General features: G+C 48.6%; 1 protein-coding gene across 1 annotated transcript in view; it reads right to left on the bottom strand.

Moving 5' to 3' along the window:
* The window catches only part of LOC147094605 (uncharacterized), a 73,174-nt gene that overhangs the window by 22,009 nt on the left and 38,487 nt on the right, over positions 1-12,678 (bottom strand). The window lies entirely within an intron of this gene.

Below are 12,678 nucleotides of genomic sequence, written 5' to 3'. Positions count from 1 at the left end.
CTGATATACCCAACACCACTCACTGTAACGCTCTGATATACCCAACACCACTCACTGTAACACTGATATACCCCACACCCCTCACTGTAACACTCTGATATACCCCACACCCCTCACTGTAACACTCTGATATACCCCACACCCCTCACTGTAACACTCTGATATACCCCACACCACTCACTGTAACACTCTGATATACCCCACACCCCTCACTGTAACACTCTGATATACCCCGCACCCCTCACTGTAACACTCTGATATACCCCGCACCCCTCACTGTAACACTCTGATATACCCCACACCCCTCACTGTAACACTCTGATATACCCCACACCCCTCACTGTAACACTCTGATATACCCCACACCACTCACTGTAACACTCTGATATAACCCGCACCCCTCACTGTAACACTCTGATATACCCCACACCCCTCACTGTAGCACTGATATACCCCACACCACTCACTGTAACACTCTGATATATCCCAGACCCCTCACTGTAAAACTCTGATATACCCCACACCACTCACTGTAATACTCTGATATACCCCGCACCCCTCACTGTAACACTCTGATATATCCCGCACCCCTCACTGTAACACTCTGATATACCCCACACCACTCACTGTAACACTCTGATATACCCCACACCCCTCACTGTAACACTGATATAGCCCACACCCCTCACTGTAACACTCTGATATACCCCACACCCCTCACTGTAACACTGATATACGCCACACCTCTCATTGTAACCCTCTGATATACCCCACACCCCTCACTGTAACACACTGATGTACCCCACACACCTCACCGTAACACTCTGATATACCCCACACACCTCACTGTAACACTCTGATATACCCTACTCCCCTCACTGTAACACTCATATACCCCACACCCCTCACTGTAACATTCTGATATACTCCACACCCCTCACTGTAACACTCTGTTATACCCCACACCCCTCAATGTAATACACTGATATACCCCACACCCCTCACTGTAACACTGATATACCCCACACCCCTCACTGTAACACTCTGATATAACCCACACCCCTCACTGTAACACTCTGATATACCCCACACCCCTCACTGCAACACTGATATACACCACACCCGTCACTGCAACACTCTGATATACCCCACACCCCTCACTGTAACACTGATATACCCCACACCCCTCACTATAACATTCTGATATACCCCACACCCCTCACTGTAACACTCTGATATACCCCACACCCCTCACTGTAACACTCTGATATACCCCACACCACTCACTGTAACACACTGATATACCCCACACCCCTCACTGTAACACTCTGATATACCCCACACCCCTCACTGTAACATTGATATACCCCACACCCCTCACTGTAACACTCTGATATACCCCACACCCCTCACTGTAACATTGATATACCCCACACCACTCACTGTAACACTCTGATATACCCCACACCCCTCACTATAACACTCTGATATACCCCACACCCTTACCGTAAAACTCTGATATACTCCACACCGCTCACTGTAACACTCTGATATACCCCACACCCCTCACTGTAACACTGATATACTCCACACCCCTCACTGTAACACTCTGATATCCCCCACACCCCTCACTGTAACACTCTGATATACCCCACACCCCTCACTGTATCACTGATATACCCCACACCCCTCACTGTAACACTGATATAGCCCACACCCCTCACTGTAACACTCTGATATACCCCACACCCCTCACTTTAACACTGATATACCCCACACCCCTCACTGTAACACTCTGATATATCCCACATCCCTCACTGTAACATTGATATAGCCCACACCCCTCACTGTAACACTGATATAGCCCACACCCCTCACTGTAACACTCTGATATACCCCACACCCCTCATTGTAACACTGTTATACCCCACACCTCTCACTGTAACACTCTGATATACCCCACACCCCTCACTGTAACACACTGATATACCCGACACACCTCACCGTAACACTCTGATATACCCCACACACCTCACTGTAACACTCTGATATACCCTACTCCCCTCACTGTAACACTCATATACCCCACACCCCTCACTGTAACACTCTGATATACTCCACACCCCTCACTGTAACACTCTGTGAAACCCCACACCCCTCAATGTAATACACTGATATACCCCACACCCCTCACTGTAACACTGATATACCCCACACCCCTCACTGTAACACTCTGATATAACCCACACCCCTCACTGTAACACTCTGATATACCCCACACCCCTCACTGCAACACTGATATACCCCACACACCTCACAGTAATACACTGATATACACCACACCCGTCACTGTAACACTGATATACCCCATACCCCTCACTGTAACACACTGATATACCCCACACCCCTCACTGTAACACTCTGATATGCCCCACACCCCTCACTGTAACACTCTGATATACACCACACCCCTCACTGTAACACTCTGATATACCCCACACCACTCACTGTAACACACTGATATACCCCACACCCCTCACTGTAACACTCTGATATACCCCACACCCCTCACTGTAACATTGATATACCCCACACCCCTCACTGTAACACACTGATATACCCCACACCCCTCACTGTGTAACACTGATATACCCCACACCACTCACTGTAACACTCTGATATACCCCACACCCCTCACTATAACACTCTGATATACCCCACACCCTTACCGTAAAACTCTGATATACCCCACACCCCTCACTGTAACACTCTGATTTACCCCTCACCCATCACTGTAACACTCTGATATCCCCCACACCCCTCACTGTAACACTGATATACCCCACACCCCTCACTGTAACACTCTGATATACCCCACACCCCTCATTGTAACACTGATATACCCCACACCCCTCACTGTAACACTCTGATATACCCCACACCCCTCACTGTAACACTGATATACCCCACACCCCTCACTGTAACACTCTGATATACCCCACACCACTCACTGTAACACTCTGATATACCCCACACCCCTCATTGTAACACTGATATACCCCACACCCCTCACTGTAACACACTGATATGCCCCACACCCCTCACTGTAACACTCTGATATACTCCACACCCCTCACTGTAACACTCTGATATCCCCCACACCTCTCACTGTAACACTCTGATATACCCCACACCCCTCACTGTATCACTGATATACCCCACACCCCTCACTGTAAAACTGATATACACCACACCACTCACTGTAACACTCTGATATACCCCACACCCCTCATTGTAACACTGATATACCCCACACCCCTCACTGTATCACTGATATACCCCACACCCCTCACTGTAAAACTGATATACACCACACCACTCACTGTAACACTCTGATATACCCCTCACCACTCACTGTAACACTGATATACCCCACACCCCTCACTGTAACACTCTGATATACCCCACACCCCTCACTGTAACACTCTGATATACCCCACACCCCTCACTGTAACACTCTGATATACCCCACACCCCTCACTGTAACACTCTGATATACCCCACACCCCTCATTGTAACACTGATATACCCCACACCCTAACCGTAAAACTCTGATATGCCCCACACCCCTCACTGTAACACTCTGATATACCCCTCACCCCTCACTGTAACACTCTGATATACCCCACACCCCTCATTGTAACACTGATATACCCCACACCCTAACCGTAAAACTCTGATATACCCCACACCCCTCACTTTAACACTCTGATATACCCCACACCCCTCACTGTAACACTCTGATATACCCCGCACCCCTCACTGTAACACTGATATACCCCACACCCCTCACTGTAACACTGATATACCCCACACCCCTCACTGTAACACTCTGATATACACCACACCCCTCACTGTAACACTCTGATATACCCCACACCCCTCACTGTAACATTGATATACCCCACACCCCTCACTGTAACACACTGATATACCCCACACCCCTCACTGTGTAACACTGATATACCCCTCACCACTCACAGTAACACTCTGATATACCCCACACCCCTCACTATAACACTCTGATATACCCCACACCCTTACCGTAAAACTCTGATATACCCCTCACCACTCACAGTAACACTCTGATATACCCCACACCCCTCACTATAACACTCTGATATACCCCACACCCTTACCGTAAAACTCTGATATACCCCACACCCCTCACTGTAACACTCTGATATACCTCACACCCCTCACTGTAACACTCTGATATACCCCACACCCCTCACTGTAACACTCTGATATACCCCACACCCCTCACTGTAACACACTGATATACCCCACACCCCTCACTGTGTAACACTGATATACCCCTCACCACTCACAGTAACACTCTGATATACCCCACACCCCTCACTATAACACTCTGATATACCCCACACCCTTACCGTAAAACTCTGATATACCCCACACCCCTCACTGTAACACTCTGATATACCCCACACCCCTCACTGTAACACTCTGATATACCCCACACCCCTCACTGTAACACTCTGATATACCCCACACCCCTCACTGTAACACTGATATACCCCACACCCCTCACTGTAACACTCTGATATACCCCACACCGCTCACTGTAACACCCTGATATACCCCACACCCCTCACTGTAACACTCTGATATACTCCACACCCCTCACTGTAACACACTGATATACCCCACACCCCTCACTGTAACACTCTGATATACTCCACACCCCTCACTGTAACACACTGATATACCCCACACCCCTCACTGTAACACTCTGATATACCCCACACCCCTCACTGTAACACTGATATACCCCACACCCCTCACTGTAACACTCTGATATACCCCACACCACTCACTGTAACACTCTGATATACCCCACACCCCTCATTGTAACTCTGATATACCCCACACCACTCACTGTAACACTCTGATATACCCCACACCCCTCACTGTAACACTCTGATATACCCCACACCCCTCACTGTAACCCACTGATATGCCCCACACCCCTCACTGTATCACTCTGATATACTCCACACCCCTCACTGTAACACACTGATATACCCCACACCCCTCACTGTAACACACTGATATACCCCACACCCCTCACTGTAACACTCTGATATACCCCACACCCCTCACTGTAACACTCTGATATACCCCACACACCTCACTATAACAGTCTAATGTACCCCACACCCCTCACTGTAACACTCTGATATACCCCACACCCCTCACTGTAACACTCTGATATACCCCACACCCCTCACTGTATCACTGATATACCCCACACCCCTCACTGTAAAACTGATATACCCCACACCCCTCACTGTAACACTCTGATATACCCCACACCCCTCATTGTAACACTGATATACCCCACACCCCTCACTGTATCACTGATATACCCCACACCCCTCACTGTAAAACTGATATACACCACACCACTCACTGTAACACTCTGATATACCCCTCACCCCTCACTGTAACACTCTGATATACCCCACACCCCTCACTGTAACACTCTGATATACCCCACACCCCTCACTGTAACACTCTGATATACCCCGCACCCCTCACTGTAACACTGATATACCCCACACCCTTCACTGTAACACTCTGATATACTCCACACCCCTCACTGTAACACTCTGATATACCCCACACCCCTCACTGTAACACTCTGATATACCCCACACCCCTCACTGTAACACTCTGATATACCCCGCACCCCTCACTGTAACACTGATATACCCCACACCCTTCACTGTAACACTCTGATATACCCCACACCCCTCACTGTAACACTCTGATATACCCCACACCCCTCATTGTAACACTGATATACCCCACACCCTAACCGTAAAACTCTGATATACCCCACACCCCTCACTTTAACACTCTGATATACCCCACACCCCTCACTGTAACACTCTGATATACCCCGCACCCCTCACTGTAACACTGATATACCCCACACCCCTCACTGTAACACTGATATACCCCACACCCCTCACTGTAACACTCTGATATACACCACACCCCTCACTGTAACACTCTGATATACCCCACACCCCTCACTGTAACATTGATATACCCCACACCCCTCACTGTAACACACTGATATACCCCACACCCCTCACTGTGTAACACTGATATACCCCTCACCACTCACAGTAACACTCTGATATACCCCACACCCCTCACTATAACACTCTGATATACCCCACACCCTTACCGTAAAACTCTGATATACCCCTCACCACTCACAGTAACACTCTGATATACCCCACACCCCTCACTATAACACTCTGATATACCCCACACCCTTACCGTAAAACTCTGATATACCCCACACCCCTCACTGTAACACTCTGATATACCTCACACCCCTCACTGTAACACTCTGATATACCCCACACCCCTCACTGTAACACTCTGATATACCCCACACCCCTCACTGTAACACACTGATATACCCCACACCCCTCACTGTGTAACACTGATATACCCCTCACCACTCACAGTAACACTCTGATATACCCCACACCCCTCACTATAACACTCTGATATACCCCACACCCTTACCGTAAAACTCTGATATACCCCACACCCCTCACTGTAACACTCTGATATACCCCACACCCCTCACTGTAACACTCTGATATACCCCACACCCCTCACTGTAACACTCTGATATACCCCACACCCCTCACTGTAACACTGATATACCCCACACCCCTCACTGTAACACTCTGATATACCCCACACCGCTCACTGTAACACCCTGATATACCCCACACCCCTCACTGTAACACTCTGATATACTCCACACCCCTCACTGTAACACACTGATATACCCCACACCCCTCACTGTAACACTCTGATATACTCCACACCCCTCACTGTAACACACTGATATACCCCACACCCCTCACTGTAACACTCTGATATACCCCACACCCCTCACTGTAACACTGATATACCCCACACCCCTCACTGTAACACTCTGATATACCCCACACCCCTCACTGTAACACTGATATACCCCACACCCCTCACTGTAACACTCTGATATACCCCACACCACTCACTGTAACACTCTGATATACCCCACACCCCTCATTGTAACTCTGATATACCCCACACCACTCACTGTAACACTCTGATATACCCCACACCCCTCACTGTAACACTCTGATATACCCCACACCCCTCACTGTAACCCACTGATATGCCCCACACCCCTCACTGTATCACTCTGATATACTCCACACCCCTCACTGTAACACACTGATATACCCCACACCCCTCACTGTAACACACTGATATACCCCACACCCCTCACTGTAACACTCTGATATACCCCACACCCCTCACTGTAACACTCTGATATACCCCACACACCTCACTATAACAGTCTAATGTACCCCACACCCCTCACTGTAACACTCTGATATACCCCACACCCCTCACTGTAACACTCTGATATACCCCACACCCCTCACTGTATCACTGATATACCCCACACCCCTCACTGTAAAACTGATATACCCCACACCCCTCACTGTAACACTCTGATATACCCCACACCCCTCATTGTAACACTGATATACCCCACACCCCTCACTGTATCACTGATATACCCCACACCCCTCACTGTAAAACTGATATACACCACACCACTCACTGTAACACTCTGATATACCCCTCACCCCTCACTGTAACACTCTGATATACCCCACACCCCTCACTGTAACACTCTGATATACCCCACACCCCTCACTGTAACACTCTGATATACCCCGCACCCCTCACTGTAACACTGATATACCCCACACCCTTCACTGTAACACTCTGATATACTCCACACCCCTCACTGTAACACTCTGATATACCCCACACCCCTCACTGTAACACTCTGATATACCCCACACCCCTCACTGTAACACTCTGATATACTCCGCACCCCTCACTGTAACACTGATATACCCCACACCCTTCACTGTAACACTCTGATATACTCCACACCGCTCACTGTAACACTCTCATATACCCCACACCCCTCACTGTAACAGACTGATATACACCACACCCCTCACAGTATCACTCTGATATACCCCACAACGCTCACTGTAACACTCTGATATACCCCACACCCCTCACTGTAACACTCTGATATACCCCACACCCCTCACTGTAACACACTGATATAACCCACACCCCTCACAGTATCACTCTGATACACCCCACACCCCTCACTGTAACACTCTGATATACCCCACACCCCTCACTGTAACACTGATATACCCCACACCCCTCACTGTAACACACTGATATACCCCACACCACTCACTGTAACACTCTGATATACCCCACACCCCTCACTATAACACTCTGATATACCCCACACCACTCACTGTAACACTCTGATATACCCCACACCCCTCACTGTAACACACTGATATACCCCACACTCCTCACAGTATCACTCTGATATACCCCACACCCCTCACTGTAACACACTGATATAACCCACACCCCTCACTGTAACACTCTGATATACCCCACATCCCTCACTGTAACACTGATATAGCCCACACCCCTCACTGTAACACTGATATAGCCCACACCCCTCACTGCAACACTCTGATATACACCACACCCCTCACTGTAACACTCTTATATACCCCACACCCCTCACTGTAACACTCTGATATACCCCACACCCCTCACTGTAACACTCTGATGTACCCCACACCACTCACTGTAACACTCTGATATACCCCACACCCCTCACTGTAACACTGATATACCCCACACCCCTCACTGTAACACTCTAATATACTCCACACCCCTCACTGTAACACACTGATATACCCCACACCACTCACTGTAACACTGTGATATACCCCACACCCCTCACTGTAACACTCTTATATACCCCACACCCCTCACTGTAACACTCTGATAAACCCCACACCCATCACTGTAACACTCTGATATACCCCACACCCCTCACTGTGACACTCTGATATACCCCACACCCCTCATTGTAACACTGATATACCCCACACCCTAACCGTAAAACTCTGATATACCCCACACCCCTCACTTTAACACTCTGATATACCCCACACCCCTCACTGTAACACTCTGATATACCCCGCACCCCTCACTGTAACACTGATATACCCCACACCCCTCACTGTAACACTGATATACCCCACACCCCTCACTGTAACACTCTGATATACACCACACCCCTCACTGTAACACTCTGATATACCCCACACCCCTCACTGTAACATTGATATACCCCACACCCCTCACTGTAACACACTGATATACCCCACACCCCTCACTGTGTAACACTGATATACCCCTCACCACTCACAGTAACACTCTGATATACCCCACACCCCTCACTATAACACTCTGATATACCCCACACCCTTACCGTAAAACTCTGATATACCCCTCACCACTCACAGTAACACTCTGATATACCCCACACCCCTCACTATAACACTCTGATATACCCCACACCCTTACCGTAAAACTCTGATATACCCCACACCCCTCACTGTAACACTCTGATATACCTCACACCCCTCACTGTAACACTCTGATATACCCCACACCCCTCACTGTAACACTCTGATATACCCCACACCCCTCACTGTAACACACTGATATACCCCACACCCCTCACTGTGTAACACTGATATACCCCTCACCACTCACAGTAACACTCTGATATACCCCACACCCCTCACTATAACACTCTGATATACCCCACACCCTTACCGTAAAACTCTGATATACCCCACACCCCTCACTGTAACACTCTGATATACCCCACACCCCTCACTGTAACACTCTGATATACCCCACACCCCTCACTGTAACACTCTGATATACCCCACACCCCTCACTGTAACACTGATATACCCCACACCCCTCACTGTAACACTCTGATATACCCCACACCGCTCACTGTAACACCCTGATATACCCCACACCCCTCACTGTAACACTCTGATATACTCCACACCCCTCACTGTAACACACTGATATACCCCACACCCCTCACTGTAACACTCTGATATACTCCACACCCCTCACTGTAACACACTGATATACCCCACACCCCTCACTGTAACACTCTGATATACCCCACACCCCTCACTGTAACACTGATATACCCCACACCCCTCACTGTAACACTCTGATATACCCCACACCCCTCACTGTAACACTGATATACCCCACACCCCTCACTGTAACACTCTGATATACCCCACACCACTCACTGTAACACTCTGATATACCCCACACCCCTCATTGTAACTCTGATATACCCCACACCACTCACTGTAACACTCTGATATACCCCACACCCCTCACTGTAACACTCTGATATACCCCACACCCCTCACTGTAACCCACTGATATGCCCCACACCCCTCACTGTATCACTCTGATATACTCCACACCCCTCACTGTAACACACTGATATACCCCACACCCCTCACTGTAACACACTGATATACCCCACACCCCTCACTGTAACACTCTGATATACCCCACACCCCTCACTGTAACACTCTGATATACCCCACACACCTCACTATAACAGTCTAATGTACCCCACACCCCTCACTGTAACACTCTGATATACCCCACACCCCTCACTGTAACACTCTGATATACCCCACACCCCTCACTGTATCACTGATATACCCCACACCCCTCACTGTAAAACTGATATACCCCACACCCCTCACTGTAACACTCTGATATACCCCACACCCCTCATTGTAACACTGATATACCCCACACCCCTCACTGTATCACTGATATACCCCACACCCCTCACTGTAAAACTGATATACACCACACCACTCACTGTAACACTCTGATATACCCCTCACCCCTCACTGTAACACTCTAATATACCCCACACCCCTCACTGTAACACTCTGATATACCCCACACCCCTCACTGTAACACTCTGATATACCCCGCACCCCTCACTGTAACACTGATATACCCCACACCCTTCACTGTAACACTCTGATATACTCCACACCCCTCACTGTAACACTCTGATATACCCCACACCCCTCACTGTAACACTCTGATATACCCCACACCCCTCACTGTAACACTCTGATATACTCCGCACCCCTCACTGTAACACTGATATACCCCACACCCTTCACTGTAACACTCTGATATACTCCACACCGCTCACTGTAACACTCTCATATACCCCACACCCCTCACTGTAACACACTGATATACACCACACCCCTCACAGTATCACTCTGATATACCCCACAACGCTCACTGTAACACTCTGATATACCCCACACCCCTCACTGTAACACTCTGATATACCCCACACCCCTCACTGTAACACACTGATATAACCCACACCCCTCACAGTATCACTCTGATACACCCCACACCCCTCACTGTAACACTCTGATATACCCCACACCCCTCACTGTAACACTGATATACCCCACACCCCTCACTGTAACACACTGATATACCCCACACCACTCACTGTAACACTCTGATATACCCCACACCCCTCACTATAACACTCTGATATACCCCACACCACTCACTGTAACACTCTGATATACCCCACACCCCTCACTGTAACACACTGATATACCCCACACTCCTCACAGTATCACTCTGATATACCCCACACCCCTCACTGTAACACACTGATATAACCCACACCCCTCACTGTAACACTCTGATATACCCCACATCCCTCACTGTAACACTGATATAGCCCACACCCCTCACTGTAACACTGATATAGCCCACACCCCTCACTGCAACACTCTGATATACACCACACCCCTCACTGTAACACTCTTATATACCCCACACCCCTCACTGTAACACTCTGATATACCCCACACCCCTCACTGTAACACTCTGATGTACCCCACACCACTCACTGTAACACTCTGATATACCCCACACCCCTCACTGTAACACTGATATACCCCACACCCCTCACTGTAACACTCTAATATACTCCACACCCCTCACTGTAACACACTGATATACCCCACACCACTCACTGTAACACTGTGATATACCCCACACCCCTCACTGTAACACTCTTATATACCCCACACCCCTCACTGTAACACTCTGATAAACCCCACACCCATCACTGTAACACTCTGATATACCCCACACCCCTCACTGTGACACTCTGATAAACCCCACACCCATCACTGTAACACACTGATATACCCCACACCCCTCACTGTAACACTTATATACCCCACACCCCTCACTGTAACACTGATATACCCCACACCCCTCACTGTAACACTCAGATATACCCCACACCCCTCGCTGTAACACTCTGATATACCCCACACCCCTCACTGTAATATACTGATATACCCCGCACCCCTCGCTGTAACACTCTGATATACCCCACACTCCTCACTGTAACACTGTTATACCCCACACCCCTTACTGTAATATACTGATATACCCCACACCCCTCACTGTAACACTGATATACCCCACACCCCTCACTGTAATGTACTGATATACCCCACACCCCTCACTGTAACACTGGTATAC

Source organism: Somniosus microcephalus, unplaced genomic scaffold, assembly GCF_052327205.1.
Source record: "Somniosus microcephalus isolate GS21.2 unplaced genomic scaffold, FLI_Smic_1.0 unresolved_chr1, whole genome shotgun sequence".
NCBI classification, from domain to species: domain Eukaryota; kingdom Metazoa; phylum Chordata; class Chondrichthyes; order Squaliformes; family Somniosidae; genus Somniosus; species Somniosus microcephalus.
Note: the sequence above shows the minus strand (reverse complement) of the source record. Positions and strands in the feature narration are given on the sequence as shown.